Genomic DNA, 13,264 nt, shown 5'->3' on the forward strand with positions numbered 1-13,264 from the left:
ATCTCCTATTCCTCAATTCTCATTCTGTCCTCATTGTTCTTAATTCCTTGCTTCCTTTTCCTAACCCCTCATTTCTACTTTTTCACTTCTCATTCTTCATCCCCCATCTTTCCTTCCTTATACCTCATCGCTCACACCTCACGCCCTACTTTTCGTGCCAGATTCTTTATCCCTCACTCTTCAGATTTTTCACTGCTTGGGCCTCAACCCTTGGTCATCACCCCTCTCTTACCAACCCTCACACCTCATTATTTACATCTCTTCTCTTGCTGCTTGTCCTATAATTCTCCTCTCTTACTCTTCATCCTTTAATCCTCACTCATTATCCCTTGTCCCTCGATCACCTTTCACACCTCTGTCTTACTCTCCCACTCACCATTTCTCACTCTGTAACTCTCATCCCTTACTCCTTATTCCTCATTCCTCTTCCCTCACCCTTCAACTTTGGTTTTGTATTTTTACTCTTAATAATAATAAATAATAACCTTGAATTTGTAAAGTGCACAGCTACTTCTGAAGTGGTTTACCGGCGCTGGGGGCCCTGGGGAAGATTAAGCAAGCTATTGCCCAGAGTCACATGGTGCTGGGCTGACCTGCTGCCGGCGCCGGCGATTGAACCGTGAACCCCATGGTCCGGAGTCAGGGACCCTAGCCCCTGCGCCACACCTCTTCCACTCTTCAGTCTTCATTTCTCAACCTTCACTCACTTCCCATCTTTAACTACTCATTTCTTGCTCCTCATACCTCATGCAGCACTCCTCATCTCAGACTACTTACTCTTCATGCCTTAGTCTCAGTCCTTATTCACGTCCATCACCTCTTCATTTCTGATTTCTGTCTATCATCCCTCATTTATCTTTCACTACTCTTCCCTAGCATTTCATGGGCACAATGTGCATATAGGTTCCATGATGAATTATTGAGTGTTGTATTCCTTTAAACATTTTTTATATGGTTGGATATTATAATGCATGCAAATACAACACATGCCATTATCATCACACGTATAATACAACACACTGACCTTTAAACACAGTGTGTGGCATACATTATGGACCTCAGCCACACATTGTTGCAGCTTTTATATATGTGTGTGTGTGTGTGTGTGTATGTATATATATAACTGTTTCACAGCTCACTGACTCTTGCACTTCAATTTTAATTAAAACCACTTGTACCATACCCGTGCAGTGTCATATCCATTCTTATGGGGAGTGGAGTATTGGATTTGATATTTTGGGCCAGTCTTGCTGGCATTAGCTACCGAAACGCCTTCTCGATTAGGAACAATGCATCAGCCGGCAAAAGTGGACGTTGTAGGAAAATACAAATGGGTTGTCCCCCGGCGGACAGAGTACTTTGGCAGAAACATCACCGCATTGGGGAGAGAGGAGTAGTATGTTACTACTGAAAAGGGACTATATTTGTGGATTGAACAACAAGAAAACCTATGAGCCAGCTGCAGAGGAGGTTGTGCAGTCCGCGGGCCAACAATGATAGGGGCACCATTGTGTGCACGGATGCCACATTACTTAATGGGCTTTCTCAGCGGACCACAGCAAACCGACGTAAATTGGCTGGGTGAGAGGCGGACGGTGTATCCTTTGGATGGGACACTGCATCTTTAAACATAAAGTAAGCTAGGACTGTGATCCATTTGGAGTAAGGACTGCCGTATTTAACTAATCCTCTGGTGTAATGACCCCCATTGTGAAACCGGCACTGAAGAAAGCTAATCACTGAAACGCATCTGCGATGACGTTTCACAGCTCACTGACTCTTGCGCTTCAAATTTTATTAAAACCACTTGTACCATACCCTTGAAGTGTCATACCCATTCTTATAGGGAGTAGAGTATTGGATTCGATGTTTTGGGCTAGTCTTGCTGGCACTGGTTACCGACACGCCCTCTCAATTAGGAGCAACGCGTCAGCCAGCAAAAATGGACGTTGTAGGAAAATACAAATGCGTTGCCCCCTCATCGGACTGAGTAGTTTGGCAGAAAAATCACCGCATTGGGGAGAGGAGTAGTATTTTACTACTGAAAGGGGACTATACTCGTGGATTGAACAACAAGAAAACCTGTGAGACAGCTGCAGAGGAGGTTGTGCAGTCCGCGGGCCAACAATGATTGGGGCACCATTGTGTGCACGGATGCTGCATTACTTAATGGGCTTTCGCAGCGGACCACAGCAAACCAAAGTAATTTGGTTGGGTGAGAGGTGGACGGTGTAGCCTGTGGATGGGACACTGCATCTTTAAACATAAAGGTGGGGCTAGGACTGTGCTCCAATGGGAGTAAGGACTGCCGTATTTAACTAATCCCCAGGTGTAATTACCCCTATTGTGAAACAGGCACTAAAAACTGAGGTACTGCTTTTTGGGACTGAAACCTCCTTCTGGAACGCATCTTGGTGGCCCCAGGAGTTGGGGGATCTACCTAAGCCAGTTCTGAAAGCTAAAAATCTGGGAGTCATCTCTGCCCCTTTTCCGTCTTTGATCCACTCAGCACTAAGACACCTTCGGGTATTGCGCGCTTTACAAAATCATCTCATTCATTCATTCAACTCAAGAAAGCTAATCGCTGAAACGCATCTGCCATGGTGTTTCACAGCTCACTGACTCTTGCGCCTCAAATTTTATTAAAATCACTTGTACCATACCCGTGCAGTGTCATGCCCATGCTTATGGGGAGTGGAGTATTGGTTCCGATATATATATCACAAAGTCCAAATATGAATAAGCACGCGCTCTCAGAAGTCCATAGAAGGATATTTATTTAGAGGTCCAGGTTACGCGTTTCGGAAGCAATACTTCCTGTGAGCAAGGAAGTATTGCTTCCGAAACGCGTAACCTGAACCTCTAAATAAATATCCTTCTATGGACTTCTGAGAGCGCGTGCTTATTCATATTTGGACTTTGCGATTTATGCCAGCTTTGCTCTACTGGCTTCACGCGCCACTGATCTACGGGCGGAGTTCTCAGGATGGGCGCCTACACTACATATATATATATATATATATATATATATATACACACACATAGATATATATATGTATGTACACATAGATATATATATTTTCACTGAAAAAACCATAGGTTTCACACACGTTATAGTTAGGTGGATATTTCACTATAACTCGCGCGCCCGCAATCCACTACTGATGACGTCACATATTACATCACTCATGACATGGTCAGTGGCATCACTCATGACATCACTGATGACATCATCCTTGTGATAGAGTGGCGGCCGCGCGAGTTATAGTTATCTGAACTAACTATAACGGGGGAATTTCATTGGTTTTTTTACGAGTGAAATATCCACCTAACTATAACGTGTGTGAAACCTATGGTTTTTTCAGTGAATTTGTACGTTTTTTTAAATGCTAAGTTATGTATGTATTATTTTTTTTTATATATATTTATTTTACAATAAACTACGTATTAAAAAAAATAGTAAAATTTTTTTTTGGGGGGGGTTTCACCGTGCGCGCACCCCCGCGATTTAAAAAAAAAAAGTTTTTTTCTGCCTTCGGGGACCTTCAGGGACCCCCTGACAAAGGCTAGGGGGTCAGGAACTCTCTACCCTGCCCCCTTTTCACGGTCGCCACCTTCCTTTTTCACTCTCGCACTGAAAACAAACAAAATGGCGGCCGACACTTCCTGATTTCGACCGATTCGAGCGTTTACTAACATGTAACCACCAATCAGAATTACGCTCGCGCACGTTAGGGTGCTCGCACGGTGCGCGCACAGTGCGCGGCTATAGATACGTATGTGCTTTTAACTGCAATTTTCTCAGGAACTACTGAACAGATTGACTCCATATATGCAAAAGGCACATCCCTGAGCTAAGGACTACCTCTCTGCCAAATTTCAAGTAATTCTGTTCAGCCGTTCGGGCTGTACCTTGGACTAAAGGTCCCTACGGAAAATTGCATGGGGAAAACGTGTTTTGGGACCCCCCTTTTTTCTCAGCCCCCGCTTGACGAATCCCCCCGAGACTTTCAGGGTAGGAGCGGAGCGGAGTGCCCCACCTATTTTGAAAATTTCGCGAGGATTCGTCAACCGGCGCCAAAGTTATTCCAAATAGAATGTTGCGGATTTCCTATGGAAACACGGTCCTAACTATAACTATCTACTGGCGACCGCCAGTAGATAATATATAGATATATATATGTACACATAGATATATGTATATATACACATAGATATATATATATAGATATATAAATATGTGTTCATGTATATATATTTATTTATGTATGCATATATATATGTGTTTGTGTGTGTGTGTGACATATACTGTGTGCTCCCTTATGTCTGGACAAAGCTATACATCTCTGGAGTGCTATAATAAGATAGAAACATGTGCCAGGGGTTGCTTTTATTGATTCCAGGTTGCCTTGGATGATATTTTCCTAATTCAAAGCTGTGATACATTGCCTGGAGTGGTAAAAGGCTTTTGTTATTTTTTTGCTCAGCAAGGATGGCAGTAGCTAATACTATGTTTAAAGACTTTACTTTAAAAATGGGAAAACACTTAGGGCCCCCTTACGATGTCTGGCAGAAGGCCTTCCGACAGCACGTCGGTAGCGTTCCACTCGACATCTGAGGCATCAGTCCGACCGCCATATTAGGATACAGGCAGTCCAACTGATGCCTGCGGCAGGTATCTACTCCTCCTCCGACAGGCTCAAGGAGCCCGTTGGGGCTGATGGCAGATCGTAATCTCCAAAATGGAGGAGGTGGGGATTACGATGCACATTTCTGACAGTCTTCCTATGGGGGTCCGACTGCCATAGAAAGGCTGTCGGAAATGGACTCTGGGGGCCCCTAGCTGGGCCCCCGTCTTTCCGCAGCCTTCGCAATGAGGCCTGGGGGGCACCTGTGGTGCCTCCTCAAACATAAATGCATCATGTGGCAGGCACCGCAGGGTGTGGATGTTTAAAAAGTGTAATTCTCCTATTGCGGCTTCTGCTGCAGCCCGCAGGACAAGCCGCAATAGGAAATATGGAATTTCCGTGAAGGCAGTCACCCGCTAATTAGGGAAGTGGGACCGCGACTCCTTCTCAGGCGGGCCCGTTTCCGACATGAGAAGCTGTATGGGTGGAAAGTTCTGGACTTACGGCGCTACAGTTGTTAGGGCCCAATTTTATATGTGGCACAATCCTCGTAAATGGCTACACCCAAGAGCCATTGAAAAGGTAAGGTTAGGAAACGGTGGAGGGTGATGCCTTCTTAATTGGTCCACGTCAGTGGATAATCAACATCAAGAACATTGCTCAGAATGAAATTACTTGTGTTGTTTTTATTTCTGGCAGACAAAACAGGTATAAATTGTGAGAGGAAAAGCAACAAGCCGACACGTGTTTCGCCCTAGTGGCCCATTGGCCTTGGGCTTTTTCAAGGCGGTTTTCAGTAAATAACAAGGTCTTCCTGCGGATGAAATAGATGAGTCTCTGCGGTCTCAGGGAAATCGGAGGAATGAGCTGTCAGAAAGTCTGACAGCTCATTCCTCCGATTTCCCTGAGACCGCAGAGACTCATCTATTTCATCCGCAGGAAGACCTTGTTATTTACTGAAAACCGCCTTGAAAAAGCCCAAGGCCAATGGGCCACTAGGGCGAAACACGTGTCGGCTTGTTGCTTTTCCTCTCACAATTTATACCTGTTTTGTCTGCCAGAAATAAAAACAACACAAGTAATTTCATTCTGAGCAATGTTCTTGATGTTGATTATCCACTGACGTGGACCAATTAAGAAGGCATCACCCTCCACCGTTTCCTAACCGTTTCCGACATGATGCCGGTCGGACACTCGTCCAACTGGCATCGTAAAGAGGCCCTTGTCACTTTCTAGCTTGGTGTGGATGGAACTGTACAAATCCTATGCTTAAAAACGTTGCTATTGGATAGAAGCCCTAGCCTCCCCACATGGGGCGGCCATTGCAATGAGCCTTCACCTCATCCAGTTTAAATATCTCCACAGGGTGTATTTTACTAGAGTCAGGCTGTACAGGGCGGGTTTGGTGGCTTCCCCGGTGTGTCATCGCTGCATTCATGAAGAGGGCACCCTGCTTCACACCATATGGGACTGTTCGGTGCTGGCGCAGTTCTGGCGGGGAGTAATGACCTGCCTGTCGGAGGTTCTGTGTTGGGATCTCCCCCGTTCACCTAAGCTGGTTCTCCTGCACATCATGGACGATATTGGGGGCAATGTTTACAAACGTCATCTTATGCTCTTGGGTTTTACCTTGGCCAAACGTGACATTGCTAGGGCCTGGAAGGCTACAGTGGCGCCCTCAGTTTCTGTTTGGAAGAAAGGCCTAGACTTTTGTATGGGCTTAGAGGCTCCCATCTTTGTTACGAGGGGGTGCCCTCGTAAACACTACAAAATATAGAAACGCTGGACGGACTATCAGGCCTGGAATTGGAGCCTGTTCCAGCCCAGTGCCAAGACCGGCTCCGGTTTCTCCCCTTTTCCCTGAGGTGTCCTGTGTATACACTTGGTGGGATAGACGCTTCTTGGTAGTGAACCGTAGTGAGCGTAGGATTGTGGCTTTGACTGTACATATTATTCTTGCATGGTCGACAATGCAATGGGGAAGGGGGGTAGGAGGGTGTTGTATGTTTTTCCTTTTTGTTTTGATTTAAGTGCAATTCCTTTTAACATTCTCTTATGTATACAAGAAAAGTGTCAAAGTCATAATAATGTATATTGATACTGCAGAAGTCTCTGGGTCACAGAGCTCCGCTCTCTACGTGCTTTTGACAAATAAAATATGTTTTATTAGGTGAGCAGATTCCATGGTCGGTGGTGTTGTAGAGTGTGCCATAGAAAGAGCTGCTCTCCACCTAAACTTGGGAACTACCCAGAGTTCCCTGCTTCCTTTTATGCATAATTTATGCAGCACTCTAATCCTGAAACGATAAAGATATATACATATTTGTGTGCACACACGGATGTATATGAAATATATATATATATATATATATATATATATATATATATATACACACACACATATTATATATATATATATATGTCCAAGGAAAATTCTCCAACCAAAGGGAGCCCCCATCCTGCAGGGCGGCTTCACAGAAAGGGGCATGGAGCATTCCATGATTTGGCACACCAAAGAAAAAGAGAAGTGAAGCCCAACTCGGTAAATCACTGGCTTTATTGTGTCTCAAGGGTGGCAGAGCATCAACCCTTACGCGTTTCGGTTGTTGGTCATGACCTTGCTCACAGGTGAGGAAATTCTCATTGAATAAACTCGCACCATTTAAATCACAATGATCACGTGACCCGGTGCAATCCTACATTTCCCAAAATGCACGGGGTGTTATTGCAAACTGTGGTAGATGTACAATAATGCTGAATAGCATCTTGATGCCACAGTCTGATTAAAATCATTGCCCTGTGCTTGGACTGTGATGTAATGTAGATCTTGCTGGATAGCGTCCCAAATCGCAGTTTAAAAGTCTGCGTGCAATGTAATGTTCAAAAAATGAAATGTCACATATAAATTGTGTAGCGTTTACCTTCCATGTTTAAAGTCCTCATGATGTACTGCCCATGGTATCACCATATCTTTGAACATAATGCCAGAGAGTCCAAGTTGGCAAGAGGAGACATAACTCCTCTAGTACTCCCTTTCGCACTGCCGTGCAAAAATACCTGGGAAATCCTTTTTGTCTACATGTAGGCATACGGGACATATATTTATATATCTATGCATATATATAAATATATATGTGTGTGTGTGTTTATTTTTTAATAGAGAACCCCCTTTTTTCATTCTTTACCTGCCTTTACCTCTACTCACTTCCTACAACCAAAAATTATCCTCACCTCCCTTTACTTCTAACCACCTTTAAACCCTAAAATCATCCTTACCTCCCTTTATCTCTGTGTGCACATAAAAAATTATCTTATTTACAAAAATACTTACCTGCCTGATAAATTGCTGTGTGACAAATGTAGAAATACTTAATTGTGTGGCAAATCGATGCATGTAATTGATGCGTGGTAAAGGCTGGTTCCTGTGTGTAATATTCATTTTAGTTACTTCATTTTTAGTCCTTATCATATCCTTTCAGAATATGTAATATTAATTTTAATATGTAATATTAATTTTACAGCTGCTCAACATAAGTTCAATGCAAGCCATATTCATTTAAACAGGGGTCATACTCATTTAAACATGGCTTGTGTTCATTTCGATATGTGGTTTATTCATTTCAAAGCATGCTACATTTATCTCACATAGTTTCATATTTATTTCAAAAGGTGTCATATTAATTTTAATAAATGTCATGTTAATTTTGATGTGGGCCATATTATTTTCACCAGGCGTCATATTCATTTCAAAGTGGTTCATATTCATCTTAGCATGTGTCCTATTCCTTTCAAGGAATTTCATATTTATTTCAATGGATGTCATATTCACCTTAACACCTGCCATAATAATTTCAACATGGGTAATATCCATTTCAACATAGGTCATATTCATTCCAGTACATGCAATATTTGTTTAGATGTGCATCAGATTAATTTCAAAGCATTATATATTCATTTTGACAAGTTTCATTTTAATTTCAGCATTGGTCATACTCTTTTTAAGACATGTTGAATATATTTCAATGGGGCTCATATTAATTTCATTGCATGTCATAGTCATCTTAGCATGTATCATACTCCTTTCAATGGATGTCTCATTCATATTAACGCATCCTATATTCATTCTAACATGAAACATATCCATTTCAACAGGTATCATAATCATGTTAATGTGCATCATATTACTTTCAATGTAACCCGTCTTCATTTTGATAAATACCATGTTCATTTTAACGTTATTTGTATTAATTTTAAAACATGTCAAATTAATTTCAATGAAGCTCATATTAATTTAAACACATTTTGTATTCATTTTAGCATGTGTTATATTCCTTTCAATCAATGTTATATTTATTTCAATGGATACCATATGCATATTAACGCTTGTCATATTAATTTTAGGATGCAACTTTTCCATTTTAGCACATATCATATTCACTTCAATATGTGTCATTCATTTCAATGCAAGCCATATTCATTGTGACAAATGCCATGAGAATTTCAGCTTTGGTCATACTCTTTTTAAGGCATGCCAACTTCAATTCAATGGGGCTTATAATCATTTCAACACAAGCCAGATTCATTTTAAATCATCTTCTATTTATTTCTGTATATCTCATATTCATTGGAATCTGGGTAACATTCATTTCACCACAATTCATATTCATTGCAACATGTGTAATGCTTATTTCAGTTTATGTTATATTATTTTCAATGTGCATTATATTCTTTTCAGGCTACAATATATTCATTTCAGTAACTTACATTCATTTCAATCTGTCATATTCATTTCAATGCATGTCGTATACCTCTGGGCATATGTCAGTCATTTCAAGAAATGTCCCATTCTGTATGATGCATATTGTATACATTTCAGTGATAGCTATATTATTTACGGTGAGGGCCATATTTATTTTAGCATGATTGATATGTATTTCAGTATTGCTCTTATTCAGTTTGGACTGCGTTTTATTCATATCAATCACTAAGTAGCATATACAATCTGCCAGGTTTCATATTTGTTTTGATTCAAGTCAGATTCACTCTGCCAGGTATCATAATTATTTTGACACATATTACATTCATTCTGGTGTGTGTCATATTCATTTTGCAACAGGCTATGGATTTCAGAAGGTGTCCTATATAGGGATCTGTAATTTTGACATGAACGGCTTCCCATAGGTAAGGCTGCGATAATCTCAAAAACTGTCTGTGTGCGCGACGGGGGAGGTGTGGGGGGGGGGGGCGGCTTTGAAGCACTTTGAGCCCCATGGCGTTTCGCGCCTGCCTTCAAGCCCTTACTAGAACCGGGCCTGAATTAGGGCAGTCCCGGGACGCTTTTTTAAAATCAAGAAGTAGGGGAACGGACTAGCATAATTTTTTAAAGTACGTTCCCCCCCACTTCTAACACTGGGTTTGGAGTCCTTGTACAGTAGGTTGCGCACAACGTCTGCGGCACTTGAATTAGACCCACGGGCTATTCATTTTGGATTCGACCCAGTAACCTGCAGGTTGCACACAGATCCTTGTGATAGGTGCATTAACCACCTGAACTATGTTAACAGGATTTGATCGTGCTGCCAACAAGTTGAGCATGGAAATCCGTGGCATGTGCGTTTACCCAGTGAAATGCCTCTGGGAGTCTGAGACATATGCCTTTGAATCGCAGGGCGCACGCAGATCTCTGCAGAAAGCGATTTCGACGGGTAAGGTATTTTACCCGCTGTTCTCCGCAGCTGGCGCGTGAACCTCCCGGGTCGGTCTTTAGCTTGTTCTCAGCAGAGAGAGGCGGGTAGGTTTTAGTCTGCGCTGCATTCGTTTTCAAGCCAGCTGCAGTGCGTGGTGACTCCAGAGTCCAGGGCCGGACTGACTGTAGAAGGCACCGGGCGTTTCCCCGGTGAACCAGAAGGGTAGGGGCCAGTTTTGGACCGGTGGGAGACCTGTATGTTTTAGCATCTAATTCTTGTGAAGGTACACCCCAGTGATGGAAATTAACACAATCCAGGGGTGCATGATTGTCAGAACTTCTACAAATATGTTACATTAATGCTACGGGTGCTCTTGTTTTTCTCAGCCACACCCTGACGTGTTATGAAATATCCCACAAGCTGCAGATTCTGTGTCACGGTTCACGCGTGGCGCCGGTGACACTTTTCATACTGAGGTGTGTAAAAATAAAATCAGTAAAAAGGGCTTAATGATGACAAGCCACGCGCTTACAATGACTTCATTCATGATATTTATATATTTTTAAAAAGTTCTTGTTTAAATAAGAGTAGCATTGCCGACTATAAACACTCTGTACGTACAATTCGAACCAAGGGCCTGATTTACAGTTTGGCGGAGAGAGTACTCCATCGCAACGGCAACAGAGTACTCTCTCTGCCGAATTAAAAGTCTGCCCACCTCTTTCATCATGTCAGTGGTGGCTTGTAGGAGAGTAGGGTCTGCTATCCTATGGTCACCCCAAATTTTTGCATTTTGCTTCACTGGTTTTTGACATATTGAGGCTGTGGGCCTGCTATTCAGACCCCCAGCCTGCTGTTCTCTCTACTAAATGTACACTATGCACCCTAGGTGCATAACCAATTGGAAGTGGATCACCCTGTGAGCCCCTGTACCAGTGTACACTAGGTACCCAGGGCATTGGTGGATCTAAGGCCTACCAGGGGCTGAAGCATGTATTGTGCCACCCCTGGCCTGGCCTAACAAATTTGACACAACTGGCTGATCACTCAGCTGGGGTAAGTTGGTGTAACCACCTCTTACTTAGGTGTGGTATACCTATACCTAACCTTAAATGGGACACCTGGTAACCTATAAGTCACTCCTATGGCAGGCCTTGACAATCCTGAAGGCAGAGTGCTTGGTTCCATGTGAGATGGTGCTCTGGCATGAGCTGAGCCTGTCTGCAGTGGTCGGAACTACTCCCTTCTACTGTTTCCAGATATCGTCATACCATATACTCTTAAGTGCATTATGGACCTCGCGGTTAAATGCTATCTTTGGTTTGGCTTTATCAAAACATGTCGAGTAAGGTGTCATACGAATTGGAATACTAACCCCTCGCCAATTCTGGCGACGGGGTTAGCATTCCACCCTTCTAGAGGGACACGACATGTACAGTACCTGAAACCCGGGTAAAATCAGACATAGCCTCAGCTCCACAAAATGGATGCTGCCACCACAGACACAAGTCTGCCCTCCTGCTGCTGGGAGTCCTTCCAGCTTGGGAGACGTGGACAAAGGGTTTCCTGCCAGGGGAGGTGCGAGCACCACCCCAGACAGGATTTTGTGTATTGGTCAGGTAGGGCTTGAAAGAAACCAGACATGCCTGAGGCTCACAAGGAGCCTCGGTGCATATTCCAGTTCAATCCGGTCCTGGGGCACACCAGCCCCGGACCTGGGGCGAGCTGGACAAAGGATTGGGGGTGTAACCACCACCCTTCCTGGTCCCACCCTTAGGGAGGGACCTAGCAGGTAGTCCGGCCCCTAGAATCCGCTTAAAGGTAGGAGCTGTGTCCTAAGACTTCAGACATCCTGGAATCAACTTAACCACAAGAAGAAGACGGGAACTTCGACGCTCTGCTGCACAGAGGACTGAAGGAAATCTCCCCTATGGTCAGGGAGTGACCATCTTGCTAACGCAAGCACCAACCAGCTATTGAACATCTGCTTTGCCGCCGCCTCCTGCCGGAGCCCGAGCCCAGAGCCCGACAAGACCTGGACCTCCAGACCTCTCACCACCCGATCCACAGTCCCTGCGAAGAAGGAACCCGTGGAGGCACCGAGACACGTGGAGCCAGCCATCTTGAAAGACCGACGACAAGCTGCAAGCGCAGCAACAGAGGCTCCCTCCGAGTTGTGCTTTGGGTCCTGAGAAGCCCAACCATCGAACAGCATCTGCACCAAAGGTGAGCCCTCCAGCATCTCCACGATCTGCGTGGGGCCCCTCTGCACTTTGCATCTCGACGCGCCTGCCCGGTCCCTGGCCCGTTGGCTAGTGGGCATTTTGGCGACGAAACCTAAAATCAACGACGCTGGTCTGGTTGCTCCAGACTGGCCCTAGCTGCTCTCCAAAAGAGCAGCCCCTCTGACCTTGCTGGTCAGAACAATCAGCTTTCCTCTCTTTCCACGACTCCTGCCTTTGCCAAGGCTTGTTTGCTTCTTTTGAGTCGCCGACACCGCCAACAGTGAGAGCCTGCGTGGGACAGCTCGTGAACCGACTCCTGGACGTCGTCGACCTTCAGGGACCACGTGGCTGTGGAGACAAGCTACCCTTCATCACCTGTTTGCACCCGACATTGCCTGGTACCTACCTGGTGCCACGCCGGTCACTGGCTAGTGACTGTGAACACTGTCCCCTCTGCTTTCAGGTCTTCTACAACTCCGATCCACCCTTGGATCCACCGCATCTCTTCTGGACCGACCGCCTGCAGCATCTTTGTCATCAGGCTCCATTGTATCGATAGAAGAAACCCGACGCACTTCGAGACCTATGCACCCGCTTCCCGTGGGTGAGGTAAAGCTGGCACTCCGGTGCCCAAGTGTAGAGAATCATCTCTAGTGTCTGTGTTTCAAATCTTAAGATCGTAGTCCATTCAGAAGACCCTTTCTGCAGTAACTTTGTAACTTTT

The sequence above is a fragment of the Triturus cristatus genome, chromosome 4_2 (assembly GCF_964204655.1).
Source record: "Triturus cristatus chromosome 4_2, aTriCri1.1, whole genome shotgun sequence".
NCBI lineage: Eukaryota > Metazoa > Chordata > Amphibia > Caudata > Salamandridae > Triturus > Triturus cristatus.